Below are 8,061 nucleotides of genomic sequence, written 5' to 3' on the forward strand. Positions count from 1 at the left end.
ATCTGAAAACATAGAAAGGTGAAGGTCTCAGGAATGTTGATCTGCTCAGGTCCTCAAACCATGTTAGCAGTGCTTATAGAAAAGAGAAAATGAACAATTTCGGAAATGTATGTTATTGCACAATGAGAGCAGCAACGAGCTGTGGAATTAAAGAACGGGTTTAATTAACGACAAGAATCGGAGCCTAATTGAGCAGCTGGTTGGAGTGAAATTGGTTGGAATTTGAGGCCCTGACTTAGTTGGTCTTCTGTTGGCTCCCTCACTTCACATTTCACTTCTATTTGGGTGCCATTTGAGGTAAGAAATGAAGCAATTCAGAGGAACAGTGAAGAAATCCTGGGGAACAAATCTTAAAGAACACGTGCATTAAAATGAAAGGAAAAGGAGTTAATTAGCAACAAAAACAGGTCACTAATTTTAAAAAGGGCTAGAATGAAACCCCACAGCCACTGGTGCCCTCCAGGACCGGAGTTGAGGACCCCTGCACTAAGTAATAAAGCACTGCTCGTTTAATTTCATAGATACATCAAGAGCAAGCCTCATCTGTGTTAATGCAAATCTCCAACTTTTAATTAGAGAAAACATGGGCAAGCGGTGAGGTGAAGTGGTTTAAACCCTGAGGTTGTGGGTTCAAATCCTGCTACTGCCAATGGCAGGGTTAGGGTTAGGGTTAGGGGACAAACCAAAGAAACAGAAGCAGTTCTGTCTCAGATGGTCTGGGCGTCAGGCGAATAAATAAATGTAGGAAAGTTCTCAGAGACGCACAATGACGCTCTGTCGTCCATTCATCCATCTTCCTCACCTGCTTATCCAGGGCACGGTAACTCACACATGCCAGTTTAGCAACACAAACCCACCCAACTAACCCACTCCCTGTCAGTCAAATTCTGCCAATATGTTTTTAAAATTGAAAAGTTGTTCTTGTTCAAAGAAAACCTCAAAATCTTTATTTGTGAACAAAGACCAAGTTGAAGGAAGTAAAGGAACAATTGTGGAATGCATTGGCATTTGTGTATCAGTGCCAAGTGGGCACAGCCTCAGCAGATGCTGTCCAGAATAAACCACAAACGTCACTCGGGAATTTCACTTCATCTTCTTAAAATGTTTAGAACCCTTTGCTTTGTCTTCATTAGCAGTTTGAGGTCCAGATGTCTATCACAGACTCTGTGTCATTAGTTATCTGGGCCAATGTAGGGTGCTGCCAGCCCGTGTCCAACTGAAGGGTGGCCCCATTGGCCCTGCAGTGTCCCCTATACACCTGGCTGTTGGGGGTGCTGCATGTGCAACCTGAACTGCCCAGTTTACAGATGGGGCTCGCAGATCATCACCCGTTTTAAAATGAATCGTTGTTGTTGCGCGTTTGCACTTCCGGCATGAGCTTTTCTCACTCGACGCCATGCAGCACACTCCAGTGGTACAAAACGTCCGGAAGCATCTGCTGCCAGTACTCTGAAAAAAAGGAGATCACAGGACATTACTCCGCATCTTGATTTTTACCCCCTAAAGGAAGCCCACGTGGGCTCCTGTTTCAAAGGGGTGCAGAACACTAGTGCAGCCTAGCTGAGTGCAGACTTTGTGCCTCAGCTTCTCCCCTTTTTCTTTTTCCCCTGTCTCCATGACAACGACTATCCCACAGTTTATTAGTAAACAAATGAGTGCCTCTGTGCCACAAGTGGTCAGGGCATCGACGGACACAAACAGAAAGAGCAAAGGGTCCATTAACCTTGGGAGAAAACCCACAGGTGGACAACAACCCACGCCTGGCCAACGGCCCCCAGTCCTCATCACGGGTCAACGTTCACGTCACACGTGGGGGTCGTTTAAGTAGAAAGTGCCATTTGGATGGAAGCCTGGGTATGCCTGGGTGGACTGGAGAAGGAATGGCCATCTTCCGAGAGGGTCGGTCAGCCGTCAGAAAATCCCAGGAGGCTGTGAAGCACTGAGCAGCCCTCCAGTTTACAGCTGTAAGGTGAGGGCCATCTTGGGCCACCATATTGCCCAGAGCCCCAAAGTGGGCACTCTGACGTGGCCTGCCATGATGCCCGACCACACAAATGTCCATACTGTTGTGAAAATGCAAGGCACGGCCTTCCTCCCACTCAGCTGGCCTTGGCACTTGGCTCTATTGGGGGCACATTTGTTATCTTGACAAACAAAAGGGTCTCCACTCCATGGGCATTTTCAGTGGAAACTACCAGGGACTGGCTGGCTGTTCTGCCACCTCACGCACGGTGTTCATGTTTACCCCTCTTAGAGATGCCAGTACTGGGGTGAGGGCACCAAGAAACCCACAAGCAAGGAGGAGAACCACCTCTGTGTGGGCAGGAAGATGTAGTCGAGTCATTCTGTGCCCTCCCAGGGCCCCCATCAGTGGCATCACCAGAACCTACCAGATATAGCGGGCATGCTGCTCATTTCCAAGGCCTTCTTTATGTATGGCAGGACACCTTAAAGGGCACTATATAAGATGCCCTTCCCTGCTGCTCGTTCTCAGTTTGCCCCTCAGGCTTTTCTGCCATCATTAGCTGCTAGGACACTATGAAAGGCGCTATACACCCGACACTTCCTTCAAAGTGACTGTCACCTCCTGCATGCAAAGAGCCAGCTGTCACCACACAGACCGATGTGTGAAGGTCCTGAGTCGCCACCCCCTTTAACGGGATTAACTGAGGCCCCCCCACGGCCACCACAACAGCCCGCTCGGCTTCTGTTTGCGCATTTCCATTTGAAGAGGCAGCTATCAAAGTGGCCATTGTCTGCCGTGACCCATGAAACTTTCAAAGAGCATTAGGCAGGGCCCTCGCTGACATCTCCGACGGGCCTAAGGAGAGGGGTGGGCCGCTCACACCGCTCTAAGGGGGCCATTTGCACACCAATTGCCTGCTCTTTCTTCCCAGGATTTGGGCATGAAATGCAAACTCAGGCTGGCCCCTCATTGCCCGCCCCGTTAAAGCGATCGGGCGGCTCGCCTTGGCACTCGGGGCCTCCTAGGCAGAGGCACCATTGCTGGGCGGCGCTGGCTGTGGGTAATCCTCACTCTCCCCGCTCATTTCAGCATCGTTATATGGCGCCTTTCGTGCCTTTTGTGAATTTCCTGGGAGATCAAATGATTGGCATAACTTGAGCCAACCCAATGGTGCCAGGTGATTCCAGGTGTATTCTGTGGCTCAGGCAGGGCACCTCGGGCTTCTCCTCGTCATGTGAGTGAGGACTGGCCGGCAATGCCAGGCTGCCACTTAGCGAGAGCGGCCTGCTTGTCACACGTCTCTGTTGGTCGACATGCAAGTGCTGGGGACCCGCTTGGCTGGGACATCTGAAAGGCAACGATCGATAAAACACAACAGGCCAAGCAGTGAACACAGGTAGCGGACAAGGAGTATTGACCAGCGGGGCGCAGGGGGACGTCAGCTGATGAATTGTTAACGCGCTCTAAGTGACAGCCCCTCGGCTGAGATTCCTGTAAGGAAGTCCGAGGGCTGGGGTAGCAAAGGCACAAACTGGGCAGAATGGGGGGCACATATGTGGCGACTGCCTAACCTCAGTATCAAATCAAGCATTGCCCTCAAAAGGGTCTTTCACGTGGACGCCATGTCCCATCTATGAGTGCCCCCTCAATGCCCCTATCAGCATTGAGCTGTATAGCGCCTCTCACACACGGGCTGATATGGACACACACACTCCATCGCCACCTTAACATTTATTCTAGTGAAGCCCTTACAGGGTGGCCCGGTGGTTCAAGCTGATGTCCTACTTTTCCCGAGTCGTGAGTTCAAAGCCCAGGCCCGGGCATTTGGGTGACTCCTGCTTGGTATCTAATGCAGCTGGGGTGGACTCCCAGTTTTGTAGAGGATGAAGAAGGTTGAAGAACATTTGATGATGGGTGGTGCCAGTGCCCACACACTGCCATCCTCTGTTGCTGTACCAGCTGTGCCAAGTCAGCTGTTAGGCTTTATAGCACCTTTCGCAGCAGCTAACAGATGCCTTCATGTCAGCAGGGAGTCGTGCCAAAGGCTTCTTCACACGTTCCCTTCAGTTCCGATTCTCAGCCGACTGCTGCATTGGCATCTTTGTCAGCCTTTGCCTGGCCGATGCCCTCTTAGTCTGTAGACTCCGTGGGGCACCGGAGTCCTCCAGAGGTCCATGCAACAGACCCCTCTTACGACTGGTCCAATATAGCGCCCTTTCTGTAGAGTGTCTTTTGTAATAGGACCGCACGCCGGCTTTGCTCACACAAACTGACGCGGGATCGGAAGTGCCGCGGTGATCGTAGGGTTAGGGTTGGGGGGGGCTTGGTGTGGCGAGGCGGCCCGGCCGGTTCAGCGGCTTATCCTAATGTAGCTTGTCTAATCACGCGGGGCCCGACTGCCCAGAGCGCCCAGCGGCGCTCCTCTCGTGTCACAATAAGACATTAAAGCCAGCCGTGCCGCTTAATGCGGCGACACAAATCTGTTCTGAATCATTAAGCCGCTCTCGCGCCTCCCGTGCCGGGCTCGCGCACGTCGGGCACGCCGTGAACAGAGCTGGGCTCGAGAGGAGGCGAGGACGCGCGCACGGCAACGCGAAGCGAGGTCAACTGGCCAGCGACTGGTCAAAATCAGCGAGTGACGCATCTGGAACCCTGAGTGGGCGGCACGAGCGTGATGGGCGTGGCCATGGAAAGGCTGCAGAATTCTGGGACAGTCTCAGGAGGCACGCTATAGTCATCTCAATTTGCAGCGCTGCCGAAAGGCGCTATATAAAGAAACAGCTGAGCTTCTGAATGTCCGAACGGCAGACAGCTGGGAATTTGGAGGGTGTGTGCGGGCGCACGTGTTCAGGTGGGATACTCGGGAGTGAGCCCCCTCTTCCCACACCCGTGCCCAGGCTGACACAGAGACAGACGGCAGACCCTTGCCCACCTACCAGCCCAACCCCGTTGTTGTTCTGGGCAGCTCTGCCTGACTTGAGGGGCCCTCGTTTCATGCGGACCACAATGCACCATCGGGGGGTTGGGGGGGTGGCTAGAACTCAGAGGTCACAGGCTAAATTCCAGAGAGTGGTTGTGAGGCGGGCAGCGCCATACCAACGTCACAGTGTTCTTCTGCCACCCCATGTATCCATCGAAGGGACGTCAAAGAGCCAGTCCACCGTGGGCACGGTCACGCACGCTGGGCGAATTTAGAGCTACAAATAAACCAAACGTGCAGCCTCGGGACGTGGAGTGCCCAGACACAGACACCAACAAAGACGCCAAGAGGACAGCGCTCAGGCCAGGGTGTGAAATCAGCCGCCCTAAGCACAATGTAAGTATCCCACCGCTGGCAGGCACCTGACGCTAAACAGAGGTGCCCATGCCCGTGCTCAGCTTCTCCTAACATTTCATTCACGCTGGCACTGGTCATCGTCACACCACTGGACATGCTGACGACGGGGTCTACCTCACCGTGCCACGTTTTCCGTATTCTGCCTACATTCTCCTTTTTCAGTATGGAGGCTGGCACCCTTCCTGCACAAGCTCGGGGCTCACTAGCATCTGACTGGTAGCCCCAGTGCTGGACTGTGCCCCCCCCCCCCATCAGTTTCGAGAAGTAGACCCCTCTGATATGCTCCAGCGGGGTACATCTGGTCACTTAAGAAGACAACCATCGCTTTTATGCATATAGCGCCTTTCCCACGCTCTGTGCTCCACAGAGTGGCCGCCAGTCACCTGGGCCACATTTTCCCCTCCCGGCGTCTCTTGGCGCCTGCTCTGCTGGGTCCCTGTTGGCACCGGGTAGCCACTTGGCACTCGTTCCAGCCGGAGCGGCACATTCTCTTTACCCCGCTACTGATTTCCTATTTGGCTGCGCCAGCTGAGACACATTTTTTCTTGTTTTGTTTTGTTTTACAAAGGAGGCCCCCCAGCCCCCCCCCCTCCACCCCCAGCCCCTGGGGCTTAATCCCACAATGCTCTGCCTGTGAATGTGAATGGGCCCGGGGCTGCCCCCCTGCCAGCCCATCCCGGCCTCAGCACCTGGGCCAGTGTCCAGCCGGAGCAGCCAGCGCCTGGGGGTTCTTTTCAGAGCGGCCCCTCCCAGCCCGGCCCCCCCGCCGCCCGCCAGGCTGAATGGGAAGCTAGCGGGGTCTTAAAGAGCGCGGCGGAGAAGGCATTTCCTACGTGAGACAATGGCCGCCTTTCTGAATAGGCAGAACACCTGCTCCAGCGGGCCGTGGGGGGGCGTGGCGGGGGTGGGGGAGGTGGTCTTCGGGACCTCCATCCATGTCAAAGCCTCTTTGTCTGTCTGAGCTTGGGGAGCTGCGAGGTTGGCATGCACATGCCCACTAAGTGGCGTCCACAGGCTCCCACGGTCGTGCCAACTGGAGGGCCTCACCACAGGGAAGCGATCAGCTGACCTGAATGTTGTAAGGAAAGGCGCTATACACACTGAAGCCATCGGTAGCTGTAGATGACAAAGGGTGCCATAAAGGTGGTCTGGCACTGATTATGTGAAAGGAGCTATATGGGGACATCACTGCATGACTTCTATATGTGGGGTCAATAACTGGGTGCCAGCTAAGAGTTGCAATGGGCACTGATGGGCAGGACATTCATCCCTGAGATTCATTGGCATTCTCCATCTTACCCAGGCACCACTATGTCAGAGGACCTTTGGGGACACTCATCATGGTGCCCAAGTGATTGGCACTGCTAGAAGGCAGAGTTCTTGCTGCCTAAGTTAACCCATGTGGGTGGCAAGGGGGTTTCAAAGACTGGCACTATACGCTTTGGGCATAGTAGAAGGTTGGATTTACTGAAGGCAGGAGGCCCAAGTGGATGCGTCTGTATGGCCCCTGTGGCCCAGTGTCCATTGCAGAGATGGCTCCTGTCCTATGCTGACCTTCTCGGGGATGAAGAACAGCATGGAGCTGCTTTTGTAAGTCTAAACCCAGATGGTGACAGCTCTGTCACAGCCCGATGAGCGGAGGTGCCGTCCCCGACTCAGAGCCACCATTCATTGAACCCGCCAGATCCACTGCAGTATCAGAGTTCTGATTCCAGGTCGGGCTGTGGCGCCCACATGCTGAACTGTGTCCCAATCCCCTCCACTTTGCTGGCACCGCTCTGGGTGGTAGAGGGCCCCGTGCTACACTCTGGTGGCCAACACACAACCCATCCTGATGCCATGTGGCACTTTCTGCTGTTGGTCACATTGTGCTCACTCACCGTTGATGATGTCATCCATCGTGGCCCCAGCCAGCTGAGGTGAAAGGCATCAACATGCCATGAAGGGCCTGGCAGGCGCCTGTTCTCCTCCGCTGGCCCAAACTCTAATGTGACAGTTGCCCAGGGGTCCTGATTTTGTTCTTCTAAAGCCTCAGTGTGCCACCGAGTTTTTGTGGAGCGTGCCCACCATCGCTGGTCGCCAGCGAGTTTGCCGAGGATGGACCCGGCTTCATGCCCCCAGGCCCGTTGTCCGAGTAACCAAGCAGCAGCCGGGCGCCGCGAGGAGCTTCATCGGCGGGCGCGTGTCGTTGGCTGAGTTATTGACAAAGCCACCGAGGAGCTCTGACGCTCTATTATTTATAGAAGCTCGGCGAGTCGAGTTTATTAGCGTCCTGCCGGAGTGAAGCCCACAGCCAGGCTGCCAGTGTGTGGGCAGGATACTGGCACTAATTGCCGTGTGAGCTGACAGCTTCCCGTTGTACTGAATTCATTGCCGTGCAGAGCTACAAATGCGGCCCAAGGAGCGGGCAGAGGCCTGTGAGTTTAATCAGTGCTCCAGCCTTGGCACGTGGGGCATCAATGTAATGTGCCAGGGCACCCCAGCAGCACAAAGACAACAGAACTGAACTCCAGAGACTGGCACGGCCATTCGCAAGGTCGACTAGATTGACTGGCACCTCCACCTTTGTTCTCCTTGACCCCTTGTGCTGTCTGGAGCAGAGCCAGGGTCCAGGGCACTGGCTGATCTGCATGTGCCCCAACATCAGCCCCATTTGGCACTCTGTGCCAATGCTAACAAGCACCAGCCCCATCAGTAGTGCCTCCTTCACAAGTGGGCACTGCCCTCGGGTTCCTGCCCAAGCCTCAGTAGGTGATGC

This window comes from Erpetoichthys calabaricus, chromosome 18 (genome assembly GCF_900747795.2).
Source record: "Erpetoichthys calabaricus chromosome 18, fErpCal1.3, whole genome shotgun sequence".
NCBI lineage: Eukaryota > Metazoa > Chordata > Cladistia > Polypteriformes > Polypteridae > Erpetoichthys > Erpetoichthys calabaricus.